Here is a 24,992-nt window from a genome sequence, read left to right as displayed (position 1 = left end):
GGGGGGGGGGGAGTCCTGTTCTTTCTGGAAAGTTTCACCATTGAGATAAGCTGGCATGGAAAGACAAAATTACTTTTTTTTTTTTTAAGATTTTATTTATTTATTTGACAGAGATAGAGACAGCCAGCGAGAGAGGGAACACAAGCAGGGGGAGTGGGAGAGGAAGAAGCAGGCTCATAGCGGAGGAGCCTGACGTGGGGCTCGATCCGGTAACGCCGGGATCACGCCCTGAGCCGAAGGCAGACGCTTAACCGCTGTGCCATCCAGGCGCCCCAAGACACAATTACTTTAGTCAGTCCTGAGGGAGAACATGAGAAAAGGAAACCAAGAAAACACCCACAGCATAGAAATCATCCAGCGAGCAGTCTTATAATCCTAGTCTTGCTTGTTTCTCTCTGGGCTAGGGGTCTGTCCCCATCCACATCCTGCAAGGTGGTCCTAAAGGCCTGTGGCATAGTTTTGCTCCCCTTATCAGGGAACTAGTCTCCAGCTTCAGGGCAGCAATATGAGAGCTGGCGCCTTGCTTCCCTCTGTTACACGAGGCTACTCCTTCCCCACTCAATTTGGTCCCAGATCAGAGAGCTGGGTCTGCTGCCTACCAGGTGCCTCCTACCAGGTTGATTGTCCAGGCCTAGGAGCCGCCCCTTCCTCCAGCAGTTGATAAGACTCAGGTGATTAATGTAAGAATGTGCTGTTCCTGCAGGTTGAGCCTGGAAGTCAACGGCAGTAACCCCTCCAAAACTGAGTAGCACAAGCAGGAGTGGTGAGGGGGCTTCACCTCCATGCTCTGCTATCATCACCTGAGGTACGTGGTTGTAGGAAGAGACTCACAGCCGCTTGTTTGACAGGTGAGCTTGTTCTGTGGAGGGCTAAATGTAGCCCCTGGTCACTTGCCACGACCCAAGTAGACCAGGACACCCAGCACCCCTGAATGGGCTCTGCTGCCTCACTCCCTCTGATCCCCCTCTTCACTCATTTGCATGGAGCCTAAACCCATGGAGTGTGGGGGAGAGACAGAGCCCGATGGGAACAGAGTTCTAGCAGCACCTACCAGTGATTATGCCAAGAAAAAAACTGCATCCTATAAATCAGTCTTGGCCTTCCTCATTCCTGTTCCTGATCTCTCTCCCTACCCTGACACCCACCCTCAGAGAACATAAATTCCGCTGCAAAGTGAAATCTCTTTCTCAAGGCAGTTGTCCCAATAAGTATCTCTCTCTCTCTCTCTCTTTTTCCCAATAAGTATCTCTTAACATACTTATTTTGGGTTCAGTCTAGGCCTTTAGAAACTCTCTTAGTTGTGATTTTTATTTATGGAAAAGATGTTGCTAAATCTGTGTCATTCTAGCATTTCTCTTAGCAAAGCACTCAAGACTTTGGAATTCCATTCCCTTCTGAGTTGTTTTTCTGCTTTCAGGCTGCCAATGTTGTCTACGCTAAAAAATCGCGTTTCGTAGAGACTGAAGCTCACAGAAAATGAGTAACTTACGAAGAGCGGTCTATTTATGATCAAAGTGGGTCCTTTCTCTTGTTTCTTTAATATCGACATTTTTGGAGTTATGAATTTAGCTGTGTATCAGTAGATTTTAAGGAGTAAATTGAGAAGCCCGTCAGGAAAGTAGATGCAGAAGGTGGCAACAAGTGAGTGAGGTCAGGAACCCTGTTTGGAGAGAACCGGGCTTCCCAGGTCATGCATGGTATGTTTTTTCTTCTTCTTATATCTCAAGAGATACTTAAGAAGCACCAGCTTTTTCTCACATTTGATTCTTGTTTTTATGTAATTAATTACTGAGTATCAGGAAGAACTTGCTTTAGGTAGTCACTTTTCCAAGGAAGATGAAAGACATCTGGGGTAGATCTGGTCCCAGTGTGCATTCTGGAGCCAACTTACAGCCTGGAGCTGTTACGCTTGCCAAGCTAAGTAGCTGTGCTTAAGAAGAAATGATGCCTGTGTTGCAGTCCCCTGAGTTTCAGGATAGTTTGTTATGCTGCATTATTGTAGCAGGAGCTGACTGATACATCGTCCTTCTGTCTCCATTCTACTTTCTCTCATGAAACAACACAGTCCCTGTACCTCTGGCTCTGCCTCCGTTTCTCTGAACCACTGGGACACAAAAAAGAGTCTATCATCCTTTTCCTCTTTAGGACCTCTGTCTCAAAGCTGGGAAACAGCACAGTCTTTTTTAGGATATAAAATATTGTGAGCCTGAGGTTATAGGAAACTGAATGTTGTCTGTGTGTAATGTCAGATGTCAAGCTATAAAGCTAAAAAGTTTGCCCTGTGCTCTGAGGAGAATGTAATCATTCCTTCCACTATTGTTTCATGTTCTTTGGCAAATCAGAAATAATCACTGGTACTTCTCAGGACAATCGTACAATGAATAGGCTGGTCACTTGGTGGTAAAGTGAAGCGCTGCCTTTGTGCCCCTTCAGAGGGCCAAATACTCCAGACGTGGCAGGGTCCGTTTAACTAGATCTTGCTAAAAAGAATCTTAGTTATATATATAATTTTGTCTTTGAGTAGTTATCGAAATCAGTATGCGTTTTGTAGTTCTCACTTTAGAATTTCCCAACTAGTAAGAATATAAACAATATGCTGAAGTTGATCTGGCCTGGTCCATACGTTTCAACTATAAATTACCTAAGTGGCCTGGAAACATTGTGATGGGAAAAACAGCTATATGAATAACTTCCATGGTTATTCGTCCTAGAAATTACGAGGGACAGTTTCATTCCAAGTAGGTACTTACATGACTGTATTAGATTATGACCAGAGAAATCCCTGAAAAAAATGGCCTTACTCCATATTAAACCCCCACATTCAAAATTCATGCCTGCATCCGAGCCCTAGCTTCATCTTCCCTCTGCTTTGAATAATTTCAGCCTTATTTTTCAGTCCACATTTTACTGGTTCTTCTTTGTATATCCTAATTCCCGGGGTCTCCTATCTTTTCTGACTCATTTTGCTTTTTCTAATTCAAAGCACGCAGGTCCTGTCTTCAGCGGAGCTTCATTCTTATTCCAAGCTGTTCTGGAACCCGTCTACACTCACATGTATGTGCTCAATCAGTAGAGATAGTATAATCACAGTCCTGCCATCACGTACCTTCCCTGCCCTACACACGCTCACGCACGGGCACACACACACTCACCAGCACACACACGTGCAAAGGGATCCTGACAGGGCTGCCACATACAACTGAATAGCTTCTGCACAGTAAATGGACGTGGCCGTGGATCCTCATGCCCAGGATGAGAGTCACTGGTCTACACCATGCAATTTAGCCCTTGTGTTAGTGGTGTTCTCTAGCTATTTTATATTTGCAAGGTTTGTCTCCTTGACCATGCAAAGTTCTTAAGGGACAGTTCTCAAAAAGAACATTTGTATAGTTGCCCGAGTGTGACATGTAATAATAGAAGCAAAATAGGCCCATCTTGTTGCACGAAGCTTTCCAGCCAAGACCCCCTTCACTGTCCACGTGCGCGGCCGCTGTCTCCTTCCTCTTCTTTGGGAAGGGCAGCTGGCAAGACACATAAGACCCTTTTCTCCAAAGACTAATTGATATGCCTCTTATTCCAGTTACCAAAGTCAGAAGAAAACTCTCTTGTGAGTCCATACAAGTACAACGTGTGTGTGTGTGTGTGTGTGCGCACGTGTGTGTGTGCTCACATGTGTACGCACATGCACTTAGTTTTAGGATGTGTAAGTCCAGAAAGACAAGATTATAAATCATCCACCTTTATTAAAACTCAAATCAAATACTGCCACCACTTTGGCGCTATCACTTTCAGCAGTCCTGACCTGGACGAACGGACGGCAGAAAGTTCTGGAGTCAACAGAATGGTGTTTTAACTTGGGCTTCTGCCACACACGCAGATGGAGGCAGACGAGGGTAGAGACCACGGCCAGGCGCCCTGAGCCGGCTGCTCGTGAGATCCTGACTAAACTCTGAGTGCCCTAGCCCTCACTGGGTAATAACTCCCTTCCTGCCCAGGCTGTCGTGAGCATCAAATGGGCTCACGTGTCTGAACACCAAGAGCAGGGCCTGTCCAGTGTGAACACTCAATTCCGTCTGCAATGTGTTTGTATTCTCTCCCTTTTGGGGGCTTCAGAGTCCAGAAGCTAATAGCTGTAGGAGTCAAAAAGATCAGATGGGGTACATACGTGAAAGTACTTTATGTAAGACATTATTTCTTTCAAAGTGCCACTTTCAAGCATAGTACTGATTTCTTTGCTGCTTCTTGGAAATTTCTCCCCAGTTGCTGAGTTCCTTGCTTGTGTGATTGGAAAGTAGAATCATGTTGGATATGACTTAAAACACGGCTGTGACACTGTCGTTGAGTAAAAAAAATGTCAGACCATACCTCTGCAAGTTAATGCAAGGAACAAGGTGGAGTGGGAGGGAAGGAAAGGAAGTGAGACTAAGAGGTGAGCCGCGGGGAGGGTGGAATCATTGATGGAGCAAACAGAGATGTGGTCAACTGCTTGCCTTACAGGAATGCTCCTGGCATGGCAATGCTGTGAAACTCAGGAGTTTCTTGATGGATGAGGGACACAAGTTATAGGCACTACCAGTGGCAGATAAAATCCCACGCTGCTTCCGGTAGAAGCTCCCGCCCTTGACCTCACTGCCCGCTGCTGCGCAAGCTGTCATGGTCCACCAAGAGACAGGTACTAGCCCTGTCATCTCATTGCACACGGAGGCTTGTTCGGGTTCTCGGCCACCTGACCTCTAATTCAGTGTGCTGATCCACGTCGACGTGTAGGTGGCCTTGTTACATCGATGTCATTCGGAATTGTTTAAATCAGGGCACAAGGAGTGCCTTGTGGGGAATAATGTATACCGCAGTTCACCACCTGTCTTTCAAATTGAGGTTAGGCTTAGGCAAACGTTGGTGCCTGAATGAAGGAGGGAAAATTTAGGGATGAAGGTCCCAAAGTGCCTGACTCCCCACCTGCAAGTTCAGCCCTAGGCCCCTGCATTGTTGGTCTGTCCCCCCTCCCTCCCTTCCTTCTTTCCTTCCCAAATATTTCTGAGTGCAAGCTCTATGTCGGATAGCCAGGTTTCACCAGTGACTAAATCCCCATCATTATGAAGCTTATATTCTGATCTTTAAGATAAACCCAGACTATAGGAAGTATAGAGATTTCATTATTTTTAGTTAAAAAATTTTAAGTAGGGGTACGTGGGTGGCTTGTTGGTTGAGCGTTTGACTCTTGGTTTCGGCTCAGGTCGTGATCTCAGGGTTGTGAGATTGAGCCCTACCTTGGGCTCCATGCTCAGCGTGGACTCTGCTCCTCCCTCTCCCTCTGCCCTTCCCCCCACTTGCACACACACTCTTTCTCCCTCTCTCTCTAAAATAAATAAATAAATCTTTAAAGAAAATTTTTATGTATAGTTTTAAAATTACAGAGTAATTCAGGCTTTTTATGGACTGAATGTTTATGTCCTCCCAAAACTGAAGCCCTAACTGCCAATGAGATGGTATTTGGAGATGGGGCTTTTGGCAGGTAATCAGGGTTAGATGAGATTAGGGGGGTGGGACCCCCATGATGGGATTAGTAACCTTATAAGAAGAGACAGCAGACAGCGTGTCCATTCTCTGTCCTCTCACCTGCACAAAGAGGTCATGTGAACACACAGAGAATGGCGGCCACCCACAAGCCAAAAGAAGCTTCAGAATAAAACCTTGCCGGGACCGTAATCTGAACTTCTCAGCCTCCAGAACGATAAGAAATAAATTTCTGTTCTTTAAGCCACCAACTCTATGGTTTTTGTTATGGTAGCAGGAGCTTACCAATACAATGCTCAGTATAACACATTCAATAAACAAGAGGTAGAAAGTGAAGATCCTAAACTTCAGGGTCTGCAGGTGACAGTGGACCTGAGGACATGCTCTGTTTGGCTCGCTTGGTATTTTTTAAAGTTTTATTGAGATATGATTCACATACCGTACAATTCACCCGTTTATAATGAACAATTCAGTGGCTTTTAGTATATTCAGAAAATTGTGCCTCCATCACCACAATCAATTTTACAACATTTTAATTATTGGGGCGCCTGGGTGGCTCAGTCGGTGAAGCATCTGCCTTCTGCTCAGGTCATGATCTCAGGGTCCTGGGATCGAGCCCCACATGGAGCTCTGCGCTTAGCAGGGAGCCTGCTTCTCCCTCTGCCCCTCCCACTGCTTGTGCATGCGTGCACACTCTCTCTCTCTCAAATAAATACATTAAATCTTTTTTTTTTTTAAGAACATCTTAATTATTTCAGGAAGAAACTGTGTACCCATGAGCAGTTACCTCCCATTTTTCCCCATTCTCCCCCAAACTCTGGCAACCACTAATCTGCTTTCTGTCTCTATACGTCTATTCTGGGGATTTAATTAAAGTAGAATCATACAATATGTGGCCTTTTGAGAATGACTTCTTTCACTTAGTATAATGTTTCCAAGGGTTATCCATGTTGTAGCATGTATCAGTACTGCATTCTGTTTTATTGCCAAATAATAGTCCATTGAATAGATAGACCCCATTCTGTTTTCTCATTCATCAGTTGGTGGACATTTGGGAGGTTTCTACTTTTTGGCTATTGTGAATATATTTGTACAAGTTTTTGTGTGGATGCTGGTTTTCCTTTTCCTTGGGTATATAGCTAGGAGTAGAATGGCCACATCATATGTGTTTAACCGTTTTAGGAACTGCCAGACTATTGTCCAAAGAGGCTGCACTATTTTACATTCCCACCAGCAGTGCATGAGGGTCCCAAAGTCTCCACATCCTCCCCAACACTTCTTTGACTTTCTGATTTTAGTTATCCTAGTGAATGTGATGAGGTATCTTATTTCAATTTGTAGTTTCCATTTATTTTGCCCGGATGGCTAATGGTATCTCTTCATGTTATTCATGGCCATCTGTATTTCTTCTTTGGAGAAATTTTGTTTAGATTATTTGGCCATTTTTTCAGTTGGGTGATTTGTCATTTTAGTATTTTTTTTAAATGAGCTATTACTTAAAGGTCAGAAGAGTTTACGTATATACCTGAATCTCAGATGTCTGTGATAAAGATCTCCAGCTCTGGTTCTTCTGGGCTCTAAGGATTTGGGTAGACTATTCTTTAATTATGAAAATTTGAAGCAAATATTATATATTATATATCTATATATTAATTTTAGGGAAACTTACCTGCATTGAGGTAACCTGAATACATCATATGAATATTCATAACTTTTTAAAGTAAATTAGGCACATGTCTGGCAAAGCAATGCTCCTGTGAACTTTGTTACTTCTCTTAAAGAAATCTCTTACGTCAGCCTGATTCACTTGGTTTTGTTGCCTGCCCCGTCCTGTAGGTAGTTATGATTCCGACCCCTGGTGCTTCATCTGCTGACACAACTACTGCTAATGGTTTGCTATAGATTCTTTCTGATTATATCTATGCACACGAGGTGGGGACATTTACTATTTCCAAAATAGCCTTACTTTGAGTAGATTGATCTAGGAGGGCAGAAATTGTTTTAGGGAGAGCCCTGCATGATGCTGGGAGAAAGTCATAGCGGGTTGGTTTAGTGGCTGTGAAAAGTAAAGATGCAGGGATGAGCTGAAGGAGGGCGAAACCAGAATTGCTGTGTGTTATGAAGTGGGTGCTGCTTTCACCGTTAGAGCTCCAGGCGCGTGAGTGAGCACGGGGTGTATGTGGTGAAGAGAGCCTTGGATACGGGGAAGTAGGAGATGGGAGTGCAGGCCCAGCAGTAAAGAGCTGGTGAGGGGGTTTCATGGGGACACTGGGAATTGGGAAGGCCACAAGTACCAGAAAGCCTGCGCTGTGCTTTTAGGAATCCTGAGTGATGCCCATGTTCATTTTTAAATTGTTCTCCGTACTAAGTTGTGATGACTGTCCCTTGGTCACAGATCGCTAATGAAAATACACGGCATAAAACAGCCTTTTCTTTGTGGCTATAGAGGGAATGGAGAAGGGGATGCTTGGGGTCACGTGATGGGGGACAGGACAGAGATATGCTGGAGGGAGGGCTGGCAAGGGGCTGAGCAGGGAAGTGGACTGCGAGGCGACAGACAACCTCTAAGAGAGGGTAAGCTCCCCTCCCCTAGAAATGTGCCCCCACCAAAACAACAAAACAAGTTAACAGTGATTAGGGCTAGAGTAGTTAGAATTTGAATACTTAAAGGAAAAGGATAATAACTGGAGAACTTGGGACATCCACATAAAACTTAGATAAGATTGGATAAACTTATACTATTTTGCAAACTTTAAAAAAAGTTAATATTTATTTCTTTATATATGCAACAAATATTTATTGAACAACTGCCACATGTCCTGCTCTTTCAGGCACCGGGGATAGAGCAGGACATGATGGTGGAGACCAATTGCCCACTCCTTGCACTTACAGTCAGAACAGAAAGCTCAGTCACATCCTTTAAATAGTTGTGAAGCGTTACATTGTAACGCTGTAGTCACCTATTGATGGACCTTTAAGGTTTCCTTCCCAGTGTTTTGCTATTAAAAAGAATCCTGCAATGAATGGAGGGGAAGAGCTGAAGGAATGCTCTGGGACCCAGACTCTCGCCATTCCCGTTCCTCTGCTGGACAGGACTTCCGTGTGCTGCTCTTTATCTTGTTGGCTAGCTGGGCTTCTGCGTTGCTCCTGTGCCTGAGATTTCAACTCCACGGAGCTTTTGCTGAACTCCACACAGGAAGAGAGTTTTGATTCCTGCCAGACCTGTCCTGGGACTGGCTACTCACCCTCCAGGCACTTTGCCTCCTTTAATGACTCAGGTTAGCTTCTCAGCGCTCTGTCCTACCCCCACTGCGGGAACTTCCTTCCATGCTTATTAGCGTAACCAGAAGTCTGGGATAGGCATAGGCTTTGTAATCTTTGTAATCTTACATTGGATTGCAAGCACTGGCAATGATTGCGATCCTTTCCAAAGCCAAAACTTTTGTTTTATTTTTTATTAGTGGTTTTTATTTTGAAACGTTCACAAACATTTCAAAAACAATGCAAGTACAGTAAAAGAACTTTGTTTTTATGGAACCACTTTAGGGTAAATTGCTACCTTGACGCTTGGTCACCTCTGCATATTTTTCATGAAATTCGTACAGACAAGAACATTCTCACAGAGAATTGTAATACAACCATCAAAATCAAGAAGTTAGCATCGACATATTGTTAACATTTAATTCTGAGATCCCATTCAAGTTTCTTTAGTTTTTTTCAGTAATGGATCTATAGCAAAAGTATCCAGTCCAGAATCTCATGTTGCATTTAATTGTCATATGTCTTTCTGTCTGGGACGGTTTCTCAGTCTTTCCTTGAATTTCAGGTCAATTATTTTGTAAAATTCCCCTCATATGGATTTGGTTTTGTTTTTGTTTCTTTCTGGTTAGATGCAGGCATTTTTGTCCCACTGATCTTAGAAGTGATCCTGTGCTCTTCTCACTGCATCCCTTCAGGTGGCACATGATTTCGGTATTTTCTGTCTCATGATTTTCGTTTTGATCACTTGATCAAGGTGGTATCTGACAGCTTCTCCACCATAAAACTATTCTTTTCCTCTTGCAATTAATAAGTAATTTTTGTAAAAGCGATTCGAGGTAACTGTTTCTTATCAAAATTTTCATTCTTTTTAAAAAAAAATTTTTTTAAATTAATTTATTTATTTGAGAGAGAGACAGTGTGTGAGCAGGGGCGGCAGGCAGAAGCAGAGGAGGAAGCTGACTCCCCACTGAGCAGGGAGCCCGACATGGAACTCGAGCCCAGGACCCTGAGACCGTGACCTGAGCCAAAGGCAGATGGTTAACCAACTGAGCCACCCAGGGGCCCCTCATTCATTCTTTCATGCATTCATTCACTTATTATAGTTTTAGGCTCATGGATTCCTATTTTATTTAACAGATTATTATCCATTGCTTTTATTATTTATTTAGAGAAACTCCCACCCTCTGTTTCATAGTGCCCTCTTCTTTACAAGTGTGACAAATTCTCTACATAGATGATGAAGGCTTCTACTGTTGGCTTGTTAGCTAAGGGAGCGTTCTCACCACTGAGAACTTTATTGATTTCCGTCCCGGAAAACCTGGGTAGATGACTATATATAGGCACTGAATATCCAGTATCAGTTCTTTTGGCTCGTGTCAATGTTTATTCCTGCATGTTCCTTATAGTATATACATTAAATTATTTTTAAAATAACTGAAAGTTATTAGTCTCTGAATCCTCTGAATCCCTTCATTATGATGCAGGCTGCTATGAAATAATCAGCTTTGCGTCTTTTGTTTCCCAGACCTAGAAATATTTATAATATTTATGTACATGCTTAATTTCTAGCTATCTCAAAAAAGAATGAGGATGTCCTTATAAAAATAACACATTTATGAAATAAGAGAGTTAAAAGAATGCAGGAATAGAAACCATTGTAAGAGGAGAATAAATGCGTCATTCTCCCCTTCCGCTCCCCTGCCCTGAGGCTCTGGCCACTACCAATCTATTTTTTGCTTCAGTGATTCAGGTTTTTTTTATATTCCACATGTACGTGAGATTGGTCAGTATTTGCCTTTCTCTATCTCATCTATTGTACTTAGCACAATGCCTTCAAGGTCCATCCATGTTGTCATAAATGGCAGGATTCCCTTCCCTTTTGTGGCTGAATAGTATTTCATTATATACATATATTTCATTATATATATCACATTGAATTCATTCATTTATCAATGGACACGTTGTTTCCATGTCTTGCCTCTTGTAAATAATGATGCAATGAATACGGACGTGTGGATATCTCTTTGAGATAATATTTTTGTTTTCTCTGAATACTCAGAAGTGGAATTGTTGGATCAGATGGTAGTCCTATTTATAACTTTTTGAGGAACCTGCATGCTGTTTTCCATCATGGCTGTACCAATTTCCACTAACTGTGTACATGGGTGCCCTCCCCTCTACATCCTTGCCAACGCTTGTTATCTCTGGTCTTTTTTGATGATTGCCAGTCTAACAGGAGTGAGATGATATCTCATTGTGGCTTTTGTATTTCCCTGATGATGAGTGATGTTGAGCTCCTTTTCATGTACCTTCTGGTCATTTGAATATCTTCTTTGGAGGAATTTACATTTCTAGCAAGTTTCCATATGATGCTGGCACTGCTGGGCCAGGAACCAAACTTTGATAACCACTGCTCTAAACAAATTGCCAGTTCTGTGCACCTATAATAATATAATAATAATAATAATAATAATAATAATAATAATATATTTATCTATAATTATAGATAACATATTAATTATATGTGACATATAATATTGATATATTTTATTATATTATTATTGATTTTTAGTCATTGCCCCTTTTCCTAGACATTATTTCTCCTACCTCCACCTATCAAGACTCAGTGTTCCTCTCTTTTGTTGCTTATTTCAGATATGCTTCATCCATAAAGATATGGTACTACCCTTCCCTGGGCCCCCATTATTGCTCTGATTGTAGAATATACTTTCTTTATTGCCCTGTCAGACAACACACTCTTTGATGAAAAATGACAGAATCTTAATCTTTTTAAAAATCCTTTTAAATTGTTTTTCTGATTTCTCAGATCTCTTAAGTGGGATTCATGTAGTGTACAATTATATCCATGCTACATTTTGGCTATTTCTTCCACCCTTTTTTGTACAAAATCTAATATTAACTATGGTAAGTCCCAGTATGTACATTTCCCAGGTTTTTCTGTACTGGGAGGCAGGCTTTTACTTGACCTATTTTATTAAAAGGGTGCTGTTTGTTTAGTGGTTTGTGAACCCCAAATCTCTTCTTTAGCATTGTGCTTAATCCTTTCTAAAACAGTTTCTGACGGGAAAGGCAATGACTCTCAAATAATCCAAATTTAATTAGAAATACTGGATGCTTGTGTGTGAGAGAGAGAGAGAGAGAGAAGCTCTGAGTTCTCATTCCTTCTGCAACTACTTTCAACCTTGCCTCAACCCTGTCTCTCCTTCTGGACATTTCTCTCTGTCAGCCATTAGATGCAGGGACTAAATTCCCAGAGCTTTCATTTTTTGTGTTAGCATGTGGCTTTGGGCTGTTACAGACATTTAATTTCCAAAGAAGTCTACTAAGCTAATGACTGCCTGAAGCGTTCGCTGGGAAGGGGCTTTGTTGACCCCCTCTCTGAAAGCTCTTTCTGCCAGTCACCTGCCTAGACACAGAGCGTCCTGCACTCCTACAACTTCCCCCGAAGAAGGGTAAACATGGGGTTACCTTGGAGACGGCTTTTCCCAGAGTCTGAATACTTGCTTTCCCCACCCTTGTCCAGAGAGGCAAATTGCCAGAACATTATACAGAGTTAGCTTCTTGGTTATCTCATAAGAACAAATATTCCCCGGACTGTTCCTGTGGGAAAACATTAGAAATAATATTTTTCAAACTCTGGTTATAAAACTTTGTCACCTATACAGTTGCTGATTTCTGTAAGGCAGGCAAAATATACATTTTATTTGGAAGTTAGTCACACATTTTTTTAAGAAAGGAAAAGGAATTGTTTAAAATTGTTTAATAATTTATTTGCAGAAAGATTAGTAATCTTTATTAGTTAATGTCCTCACCTACCCCTAAGACATTATCCCAAATGGCAGGCCTTTTTCTTTGACATGGAAACTCAAATTGATTTACTCTACATCAAGCCTTTTGAACGTGAGCTGTGGCCTCATAAAAGTTTTCCAGAGTCTGTAAGCCCAATTTGGAAGGCCTCAGATGCCATCTCAATGTAATAAGGTCCAATATTTTTCAACCTCTAACTCTATTCTTTAATGATTAGGGTTTCTATATGCAAAGAAAATAGGGAAATACCATGGTATGGTCCAACTCTAAGATGATTTAAAAAGGTGTTTCAAATACTATATATATAGTGCTTCTTAATAAAGACATAACAAAAATGACCTACATATAAAACTGACTAATAATAAAAAGCATGATTTGGAAGGAAAAAAGGGGGTCTGAAAGGATGTACTCCTAAAGTAAAAAAATATATTATGGTATATGTCATAGACCTGGTCATTCTCTAGGACTTAAACTTTTCAGGATACACAATCCCCAAGACAATGTTTCGGTTAGAACTTGAAAATGTGTTTAGAATGGACCACTAAGTATAGAGGTCAAAGGAAGAAAACATTTAAATAAAACTCCTACAGTCTAAAAACAACCAATGCGAGTTACTTATTTACAAAGAAGAAATAGCTTCAATGAAAGCAATGTGGAAGAGTATTGATTAAACACAAAAGTGACAAGTCACAGAGTCAGCATCTGTATACTGAGGCCTTTGGGTGACAAGGGGAGCCAGAAACACGTGATGTGGCTGGTGGGGACAGGCAGGAGAGATGAGAGCTGAGAAGGGCGCTGGGTAATGTAATCCCAACTCGGGCAGTGTATACGCTGTGCTGGCTTGTGTTTTTACTGCGTATCATCCGGCCAGTCCCCGGTGATGCTCTGTTTAACTAGACCCCTCTTGGCCTTTCTAGAGTGACAGCTTGATGGGAGCAGCCTTTCGAGCTATGTTGGGTTCTTCCTTCTGATGAGGTCACGCCAAGCTTCTATTAACTGTTTACTCATGAATTTGTAGTATAAACTGATTCTCCTGGAGGCTATGTAAACAGAAATGAAGCAGAAATATTCTGCTTTTTAAGGGGCAGACTAAGGATTAGATGTCACTGCTGGGATGCAAATTACAGTTCCAAAAATGGTTGAGCTGTGGGTCCCTTGACTGGGGTGGATGGCTTTATCCTTTCCTCCGCTTTGCAGCTGGTTTGTTTGTAATTTGTCCATCATGATCACTAACAGAATAGTAATAATAATAATTAATAATTAATGATAATAATAATAAGAAGAAATAGAAGATATTCTAAAATAAGTTTCCCCTCCCCCATCCATTTTTTTTTGAGACTATTTAATGGGGTATTTAGCAGAAAACTTGAGGTGATTTAGGACTAAGTTTCATGAGCAAAGAAGATTGAATTTGAATTAGAGGCAGCACTGGATAGTGAAAAAAGTATGGATGTAGGAGTAGGCAATCCTACAATTTAAAACCAGGTTTCGTCCTTGAGACGTGTGTGACCTTGGGCAAGTTAGCCAAACTTGTTGACCTTCAGCTTCCTCATTTGTGAAGTTGAGGTAATCACATATCCCTCACAGAGTCGTCCTTGGATTCAATGCAGCATGAATGCTGGTGTTAACGCAGTGCCTGGTTTATAAGCATTCATTTCTTCCTTCCTTGTAACAGCGGTAAAAGCTAAATGATTAAGTTTTTCAGCTTTGTCTGTTAGGAGTGCTATTAGTTGGTTCGTGTGTGTGTGTGTGTGTGTGTGTGTGTGTGTGTGTGTGTGACACCAGTTCTTACTTTCTGATGTTACAAGATGCTCCAGGTGTTATTTCTTGCTCTAGTCCAAGAATCAGCCATTTCTCCAAGGAGCCTTTAGTGCTAGAAACCAAGATCCGGGCGCTCATGTGCTCACATGTACTACTATCATTTTAAACACATTTTATTTTCTACATGCGTTTTAGATTTACAGATACAATTAGAAACATAGTTCAGAGAGTACCCATATGTTCCAGTTTCTCCTATTATTAATGTATTACTATGGTACATTTATTAGAGTTAATGAGCCAATATTGATACATTATTAACTAAAGTCCAAACTTTCTTCAGATATTCTTAGTTTTTATATAATGTCCTCTTTATGTTAGAAAATTACCTCCAGGATGCTATATTACATTTAGTTTTCATGTGTCCTTGGGGTCCTCTTGATTGTGACACTGTCTCAAACTGTCATTGTTTTGGATGACCTTAAATGTTTTGAGGAGTACTGGGCAGGTATTTTGTAGGATGTCCCTCTACTGGAATTTGTCTGGTGTTTTTCTCATGTTTAGAGTGGGGTTATGGTTTTGGGGGATAATATCCAGAGGTGAAGTACCATTCTCATCAGCTCATATTGGGGGTACATACTGTCATCATGAGTCATCACTGTTGGTATTGACCTTGATCACCTGGCTGAGGTGGTGTTTGCCAGGTTTCTCCACGGCGGACTTAGTCTCTTGTTCGCCCTTTCCATGCTGGGTTCTTCGGAAGAAAGTCGCGATGCCCCGCCCACACTTCAGCGGTGTGGCATTACGCTCTTCCTCCTGGAAGGGAGAGGATCCACACGAATCATTTGAAATTCTTTGCATGGGATCTTTAATCATTTTCTTGTTTTGCTTTCTGGTATCTGTTTCTCACTGCTAGAAGCGAAATGCCTGTTTCTACAGGGCAAATTTTAATTAAGCAAATATATACTCCTGGACTTGTTAAATACTCAGAACAATTGATAATAGATAGGCATATTTTTAGTCCAACATTAGTCATTTCTCAGTTACTGAATCTGTGGTAATACAGTAAGCCTGGTTCTGCTTTTCCTGTTTGAACACCAGTTTCTTAAATAACACCATTTTGGCTTAAATATATAGAAATATCACTACTAATTAAAAGTCACTCTTTATGTTTAATATGTCTCCTAATTTCTGCACGGTGAAACATTGCTGAGTTTTCTGATGGCCAACCAGGGAAAATTAGGCTCTGATCTTATTTTGAAGAATAATTGACCACTAAAAACATGAGGCAAACGAGACCTACTGTGAAGTGCACATTTTCCCACAATAATTACTAGGTTGTTTTCTAATAAATGGCAGAGCTGTGCAGCGTCACATTTAGTATGAGAATACATAGACACTGAGAGCAGTTTAAGGTTAAAAGGAAAACAAAATACTCCCTGGGGTTTTAATCACTAATTACAGGTCTATAAATAACCATTTCTTGGATTCAGCAGGCATTTGGTCTCCTGGATATGATTTAGTTTGGCATATGGGCTTGCCAGGTTTTTTTTTCCTTCTTCCTTTTGTGAACTGCATGAAATGACTGGAGAGGTCAGACGTGAAGACAGGTGGTGAAAATGTTCAGGGCAAAAAATACAAAAAGTAATTGTCTGGATTTGCCAGCAGTTCTGTTCAGTGACCTAAAGGAGTTGACCCAGCACTATATTTAGATTTTGCAAGACGGTATACCGAACACACTGTTTTGGCCTTCATTTTTCTGAGTAACTATTGTGTGTTCATTGAAAAGATTTATACTGCAGCATCTGGTCCATGCAATGTATAAGGATGGGAAATATTCACTGGAAAAAAAAATTCAAACCACAGATAAGTGTAGTTATTTTCTTTCCTTTTGAACACAGATTTCTATGCATTGCAAAGTTAGCCCCAAACTTTAATATGCCTATGATAATAAGCATGGGTTCTTTTGAGAAAAGTAATATTTTAAAATTGAACTTTGCATAACCTGAATAAAGCCTTATATGGTTACCTGCCAACATGCGTACTCCATGTTTTATATATCATTATTCTGTGTAATTTAGGATTATGTCTATTTTTAAGGCCCCGCTGGCTCTGGGATTATTATCTATTTCCTACCACTTGAAGGAAAATTAACACCCCGATGCTAGTTCTGTCACCTATTTTGATAGAATCTAAATTCATGTAAAACATAATTAGGTAGGTTTCCAGGTACTTCCCAAGGAATCAGAAAATCTCATCTTGTGCTTCAAGAGGTAGATGGTTGAATGTGAGTTAAAAGTTCCACTCCTATCAGGAAATAACAACACAGTTTCTTGATTTCATAAAGTTCAATTTTCCCCTCAAGCTACTCCATGTTTTACATACATTATTTCACCTTTTCTGAAGGTGGACTGGGGTTTAACTTTATATTTGTACATTATTTCGAAGAATAGGAGCTTGGGGCATTGAGACATTTAAGTCAATGGTTTTGCCATAGACCAAGCATTTTGAATGTTAACCGAGGACTCACTCAACCAGGACCTCATACTAAGACTCTGAAACTACAGTAACAGCCGAAGGATAATCCTCTTCTGGAAGACTCTCTTCGCTTCATTCTTCTCTCCAAAAACCTTCTGGATCTTCAGGGAAGATATTTACAGGTTTTTAGGGCCTGGGCTGGGTGACTTGTAAGGTGGGTTTTACAAAGCAAGAAACTGGTTGAGATTAGACAGAGTTTATGACATAATAGCTTTGGATAAGTAGGTATGTCGAGGCAGTAGTTGACGCTGTTAGTCTCCTTGGGTAAATTATTTAGTTGGTTCCACAATCTTGTGTTTAAGGAGCAAGTGTTTTCTCAAGCAATTAGCTGAGTTATTTTATGCTGCTTCTCATTAGTGTTTAACATAGGGAAAAGAAAATATGCCTGGTCCCAGGATTGTTTGACACAGGGACAGAGATCATGTTGATTTCAGTCGCCAACATACACACACCCAAACTCTCAGCCACTTTTTTTGGCTTCGTTTCCTCCAAACCCCCTTGCTACTACTGCAATCTAATCACCATTGTTTCTCACCTGGAATGCCGTAATAAATTCCAAATTCTTTCTGCTTTTCTTTTTACTTTTCTAAAATCAATTCTCTACACAGATGCTTACTGAACACTTTTGTCCCCTACTTAAAATCTTCCAAAAGTTTCACATTGGACTTGATGAGTAAGTGGCATCTGTTACTCATCACTAGAGGTAGAAATCTGAACACTTCTGCCCCGTGCATCTTGGTATCAGGGTTGCCAAGGAAAACAAGATGCAGGCGAGCACTGGAAGGAGCAACACTTTACTCACACAGGGAAGAAACAGAGCAAGATTAGCTTCAGTAGTGGGCATCAGATGGCCAATGGGTCCCTCTGTCACAGCCAATGCTGGGCAGTTGGCCTGAGTGGCCTTCTTGTGCTTCCTGTCCCCTCACTGCATGGGACAGATATAGTAGTGGGGTTGACCAGTTGCCGTATGGCCCACACACATAAGCAGATGAAGAGAGTACGCATTGAATCTGAAACCAGGAAAGGTAAACCCACACAAGGTGATAAGCCCAGCGGACTGTGAGGCTGTGAGTACTCTTTAGCTTTCGGTAAGGAAGGCCCAAAACCCATTCTTCTGTAGCCAAAAGGGGATCAAAAGACTGGATGCATAAAGTTACTTTTCCCAGCAGCACTCAGAATGAAACCGAAAGTTCTTACATTGACAGAAAGCCCGTGCTGTTCTCTCTGACTCGAGCTTGAACTGTTCTCCCCTTTGGTCTAGCACTGTGATGTGGTCATAGAGACCTTTCTTCCGTTCCTACCTTGTGGCCTATGGACTATTCCCTTAGGCTTGTCTGGGAGGCCTCTGCCTGCAATCTTGGGATAGTTGTCTCTTCTTTCCTAATTGAGATCTTATCTCAAAGATCATTTTATCAGAACTTCCTTGACTACTGAATACAACATAGTTCCTTTTGCCCCCATATATTATGTGATCTAATTCTACGCTTTTTCATATGATTTACTATTATTAGGAATTACTCTGTTCACTTAGTCATTTACTTATTTCTGATTTTGTCCTATGGAATATGAGCCAGAACCTCTGTCGTCTTTAATGCTCTATTCCCAGTACCTAGAATGTTGCTTTGTACATAGTAAATCTTTTTAAATATATGTTTCACTGTGTTTGTGGCAATTAGGAGAGTGCTCTGATACATCGCAAGTTCAAGTGTAAATTGTGGTGCAGTTCAGCAATATCTGTTAGTATTAGAAATGTTCATGCTTTTTGATGTGGCATGTCTGTGTCTAGGTATTTGTCCTACAGGTATACTTGCACCTGTGAAAAAGCAGGTACACGCAAAGCTACTCATTATGCACACACACAGCAAGTCTGAAGCTGCTCTCTTAGAAGGGCTTGCTTGCAAGGTTGGCTCTTGGTTGGCTTCTGGTAACTTGGCTGGTAAACAGTTCCCTGAACTGATATGAAATGTTGCCAACTAAGGCTGTTTTACCCACTTGGAGCACGGAGCACCTGCTTTTTAAATGGAAATGTGGAGCTTGGGTAGTTGCTAGGCAGGCGTTATCTGTGTGACCAGCCCCCAGGGAAAACCTTAGCATGAGTGTCTGGTGGGTTTCCCTGGGCCGAACCACTGCACGCATGTTACTGCATGTTTTGCTGCTGAAGGTCAGAGCACAGTCTGTGTCCTCTCACCGGAGGAAGAGATGGTAGGAAGCCGATGCTTGGATTTCTTCCGGCTCTGCTTGTGTCTTTTCCACTGGCTGACCCTGTTCTGTATCCTCTTGCCGTAATAATCCTCAGCTGTGAGCACAACTATATTCTGAGATCTGCAAGTTCTTCTAATGAATCATGAAATCTACGGATGGTCTTGGGGATCTGTGAAACATTCATGATAAATTGTCTCCGCAGAAAAATATTAAAGCAAGCAAAATATCCGTGAATCGAGGACTAGTTATGGCACACACACAAAAAAGAATACTCTGCCATACTTCCGTATGAGGCAATCCTATATTCTGATATGGAAATATTGATAAAATATCTTAAGGGAAAGCCCAGAATTCAGGGTGGTTTGTGGAAATTATATGCTTCTATTTGTGCACACACATATTTTGGAAATGTATAGAGTATCACGGGAAATATGTTTAAGAAGTTGATAATAATGGATTCCTCTGAGAAGAAGGACTTGGTGGTTGAGGGGAAGCAAAGGGCAAGAGAGGTTTTATTATCCACCTTGGCCACTAGTCCCATGTGGCTATTTAACTTGAACTAAAATAAAATAAAATAAAATAAATAAAATAAAATAAAATAAATAAAATAAAATAAAATAAAATAAATAAAATAAAATAAAATAAAATAAAATAAAATACAAGTGGGTTCTCAGTTGTACTAGCCGTGTTTCATAGTAGCCACATATGGGTAGTGGCTCCATACTGGTCAGCACAGACCCAGAATATTTCCATCATTGAAGAATGCTGTTTTATAGCACTTAAGAGCAGCTTAAATTCTCAGTCCTTATCTATAAAAGCAAATCTTCAGCCTAGGGGCTGCAGCCACTTCCAGATCTTGGAAACCCTAGCCAATTCACCAGAGAGTGCCAAGGACCACAGAGTGGGATTATTGGCCTCCCGCCTTCACCAGCTCCAGCAACTTAGCCCATAGGCATTTGGCTGGTTCCAGCACACTCATGTGCAGAGTGAAACAGACCTCCTTGCTGTTCACTCCCTCACTACCTCAGGAAATAGCTCTTGTAACTGTCCAAAAAGAAATTATAATCAATTTTATACGCTTGAATTGAAAGATGTCAGTAATGGTACTATTAGTATTTTTACAGTTCAGCTCATTATTTATTAAGTGCCTACTGAATAATAAATGACCTTTATCTGTGAGGTCCTTACGGTCCGGTATGGGAGATGGAAAAAGGAACAGATTGTGTTGATACAATAGCATGAATGGTGCCAATGTAAAAGTTTGCTCAAGATGCAGTGAGACATGGCGGAAGCCTGCCTGGTCCAGTCGGAGTGGTTGTGTAAGACAGCTTAGGCATGGAGAGTGGGAAGAGTGCTCTAGACAGAGGAATGTCACCTTGGCAATAGACAAGAAGGTGTGATAGAGTGTTGGGCGTCCCACAGTCACTGAGTACTAGAGTGCTATAGGTGAAGGGTGCCTGGGTGGCTCTATCGGTTAAATGTCTGCCTTCAGCTCAGGCCATGATCCCAGGGTCCTGGGATTGAGCCCCGCAGGGAGACTGCTTCTCCCTCTCCCTCTGCCTGCTGCTCTCCCTGCTTGTGCTCACTCTCTTGCACGTGTGCGCGCTCTCTCTCTCTCAAATAAATAAATACAATCTTTAAAAACAACGTGCGCGCGCTCTCTCTCTCAAATAAATAAATACAATCTTTAAAAACAACAACAACAACAACAACAGCAACAACAACAACACACACACACACACACACACACACACACACACACACACACAAAAGCTGTAGGTGGAGACCAGGACAAGAAATGACAAGAAAGGCAAATAAGGGTTAAGTGGTGGGAGGCCTTGTGCCAAATGCCAGGGAGATGGGATTTATCTGGTAAGGCCTGGAAAGAGAACGAGGCTTGGAGCAGAGAGCAGGGTGTCAGATGTGTGTGAATTTCTCTGACTGTGTTTTGAGGGATGGATTCAGGCAGGTAACACCCAGGAAAGGTGACCCATTAGGACATTGTTGTCACAGTCCAGATGAAAACTGAGGAAGTCCTTTTTTATTAATGCCTTTTTATCAGCATTTTTCTCTTCTGTCTCATTTTTTTCTACTTCCTCACTGATGCTTCTTGAGATCATCTTTCAGATAAACTGCTTGAACCCAAGTCCCATCTCAGGGTCTGCTAGTGGGAGAATACGAAGTAAGCAATGAAGCAAGTGGCCAGTAGAGTCAAATGCTGCACAGAGGGACCAGTAAAATAAGAACTGAACGTTTTTTTGTGGCTTCCTCAATTGGGATGTCATTGGTCACTTTTGTAAGGGCTTTTCCTGGAAGCTGTGGCAGCAGCATTCAGATTGCAGAGAGCCAAGGAGTGGTTTTGAGGTGAGGAAGAAGGAAAATGAATACAGATGAAGCTTCCAAAAGATGTGGCAAGGGATAAGGTGATAGCTACAAGGAGACACAGGTTCAAGGGATGGAATTTTCCAGAATAAGAGAGGTTTTTACAATGGACGTGTCAGACAGTGCTACTGTCCTACCCTCATACAGTTACTTCTCAAATAATCTTGCCATGTCTGAAAAGACACCCACATAGTAAAAGAAAGGCAGGGATAGAAAAAGGTAGATAACTGACAACATAATTTGAGCTCCTGGATCCAGCTATGCCTGAAGCTTCCAAATTCCCCAACCCTTGCAGCTGGACTTGTGAGTTAAGTGAATTCTCCATGTTGCCTGAGTCAGAAGGAGTTAGGTTTCTGTAGCTTGAAAATTGTGAGTGGTATATAAGCCTTTCTTCTAGAAGACTAATTAGAATACATTTCTGTTTTTACAACACACACACACACACAATTAAAAGTGGTGAAAGGTAGAGAGAACAAATAGAAAAAGAGAAAGTGGTGTAAGACAGACCAAATTTATGAAATGAGGCCCTTGAGAGGATGCTAGCTGATGAAACCAAGAATTTGAATGAAATAATTACTCACAAGTATCTTTTTTATGGCATTTTGGTGTGATGATTTTAAAATACACAGAAAAACTATTGTGAAGTTAGCAGTCCTATATCTATACCTAGATGCTACCATTAACATTTTCTGTTTCTATTTTTGCTTTACTACATATCTCATTTATCCATCCTTCTGTCTGTTCAAGGCATCTTAGTTTTTGATGCATTTCAAAAGAAGCTGCAGATACTAGGACACTCCACTCCTTAAATCTTTCCACAAGCATATCATTAACTTGATTTCTAAATTTGTTTATCATGAAGTACCTAACATTTTGAAAAAAATTACCCTTTGATCTTTTAAAATTCAAGCACTGTTATTATTTTTGTGCTGTTATTATAATTTTAAAGGATATTTTCATGTTCCCATCATATTTCACAGCATGATCCATTAGACACATTTCTGAAAAATATAAACCAAGCTCATTCAAGTAGGTTTCTAATATGTTGCCTTATGAAGGAGCCTGAAATAATCATGAATTAGAGTATGGTGTTTGACATATGTCTACCGTGGTTGGGAAAGTCAATTGCATAACAGTGGCACTTGCCTTGTTACATTGCTAACAGCCTTGCAAATGACCACACGTACCTAAGTTTCAATTACTATCTTCCCTGATAGAATGTTGACCCTGGAAGGCATGTGAGCCTGGGCCTATGAAGAGCTTTGGCTTTGTAACAGAGCTTAGGACACTATTTTCTGAGAAAATATAGAAGTGTAAATATTCTATACAGATAAATGTTTTGTATAAGAATCCACCTTAGTTCTTGTCCTAGCCTTTACCTGTATCTAAATACTGTGTTCTCTTTATATTGTAAATCCTTGCTCTCTGAGTTTAATTTCTGAATATCTGCATATTTCTTGGCCTGATGTAATTTACTATATTGCTGCTGAATCCTCTGACTGCTCACTACTCCATCATTGCCCCTTCTTCCTGACCTCACAAGGACACTTTGAACAGTGGCTTCACGTGGTCCTGTCACTGGCGTCCAGAAGACTAGGGTGTGAGCTGCAAAGAACCTACAGTCCAGGTTCGTTCACTTTGCTCACGTTTATATGACTTTTTAGTTAAGTCCTACGTGTCATATGTCTTCGTGTCCTGTTTTCTGTGATACAATTGAATAAAAATATTCTGTTGATTGGACAAATACAAGCAATATGTCTGAAAAAGGGTATCGGAAAGAGTCTTTTGGAATCTGAAAGAGCTGCTCTTTTCTTTCCTCTGCGGCTGATTCTCCCAGCTGTGCTCTGGATCCCCCCCCCCCCCGCTTATGCCATCACATATGCCCTTTGTTTCTGGAAGCTTCTAAGTTACCCTCTCTATTGTCTGTTTTTTATCAGCACAAATCCTTACACATATCACCTTTGAACATTATTTTTAAAGTCCCTCTTTGGCCTCATATTTCCTTTTTATTTTGCCTCTTCTCCTTCTTTCTTCTGGGGCTTACCCACATTTGCCCATCTCTCCTCTCTCCTTTATCTCTTTTACTCCTCAGATCACTGCAATGTGACTTCGGTTCTCTTCCTCCAATGTGAGAGTTATTTTCCCCAAAGTCACTAAATTAATGAACATTTTCAGTCCTAATCCTATTTTATTTCCTTTGCAACCTAATAGCTAATATTTATCGAGGGCTTATTATATGTTAGGCCTTAGTGGAACTGCTAACCTCAAAATAATCTATAAGGTAAGTACTACTTTTACCCCTATTTGTTACATGAGGAAACTATTGCAAAAGAGGTTGGGAAAGGTCCTCAAGGTCACCTAGTCAATAGTAAGTGGTGCATCTAGAATCCACACCAGGCAAGTGAGCCCAGGGCCCGGGGCATGTCCTTGACCATTCTCCCTACCCTCTGAGCTGTGGACGTTCTCTTGACTCTTTTTTTCTCTCAAACTGCACGCTTTTCTCTACCTTACCGCCACCATCCTAGTTTGGAAGGCACTGGCCCATGAGGATTATTTAAAATGCTCCCCAATCAGCCACTCTGCTGCCAGGCTTGCCCTGTGTAATCCATTTTCTAGACCGCAGACAGAGTGACCTTGCTGAAGCTCAGACATAATCACGGCAGGCTCTCTGCTTAAAATCCTTCAAGGGCTTCCTGGTTTTTAATCAAAAGTACAGTTCCTTTTATTCCTTTTAAAGGAGCTTCAAGATCTGAATCCTGTCAAATTTACCTCTTTGGTTGTGTCTCTGGGCAGTCCCCATTGGCCTACGAGGACTCCAAGCTGCTGACCAAAGGCCCACACTCTCTCTTACTCCAGGTCTTTTTTAAAGGCTCTCTTTTAGCTCTTCCTGGAAAGTTCTTGCTCTCGGCTTCCTTTGTCTGGTGTCATTTTAGATATCGCCCCCCTGGAAGCCTTCTTTCGGCCCTTGTCCTGGGTTCATGGCTCTCCATGTGCTCCCACAGCTTCCAGCCTGTACTTGAAGCATCAGGCTTACCACTGTGTCTTTTTAATCACTCACCGATGCTTGTCTTACCCATTTGAGTATGTCTTGCTCACCTAGCCCAGTGTCTGATACATGGTAGGTGCTCATTAGATATTTACTGAATGACCAATGAATGTCAAGCATTTCAGAAGTTTTGAATAATACTCAAAAGTGGATCCGTAAATGCATTTTTGCTGGTTTCATGTTGCTTCTGGGCATCTCTTTCCCCACCTACGAAATGGGACTATCATAGGTATCATCATTCTAATCTATTTTTATGCTGAAACCACAAGTTTTAAGTAGCATGAGTTCGATCTCTCAAAATTCATAGAGAATTTTTTGCTATTAATAAGGAAAAGCAGAATTAAGTGTTTTCTGGGAATCTTCTTGGATTTTTATGGCCTTTTGGCCTTTTTATGACTTCTATAATTTATATCTGAATTCTTGAGTGGCCAGTAAAAGCTTTATCTAAGCTATATCCATTTGA

At 41.2% G+C, this 24,992-nt stretch overlaps 1 long non-coding RNA gene across 2 annotated transcripts in view; it reads left to right on the top strand.

Annotated features, from left to right (window-relative positions):
• LOC121104270 overlaps positions 1-24,992 on the top strand; it is a 255,092-nt gene that overhangs the window by 133 nt on the left and 229,967 nt on the right. Inside the window, exon 2 of one of the 2 annotated variants that reach the window (XR_005836554.1) lies at positions 704-805. This is a non-coding gene — a long non-coding RNA (uncharacterized LOC121104270). Of the gene's footprint in view, positions 1-703; positions 849-24,992 lie in introns of both variants that reach the window. The other variant, XR_005836553.1, reaches the window with a different exon arrangement.

Source organism: Ursus maritimus, unplaced genomic scaffold, assembly GCF_017311325.1.
Source record: "Ursus maritimus isolate PB19 unplaced genomic scaffold, ASM1731132v1 scaffold_20, whole genome shotgun sequence".
Classification (NCBI taxonomy): domain Eukaryota; kingdom Metazoa; phylum Chordata; class Mammalia; order Carnivora; family Ursidae; genus Ursus; species Ursus maritimus.
Note: the sequence above shows the minus strand (reverse complement) of the source record. Positions and strands in the feature narration are given on the sequence as shown.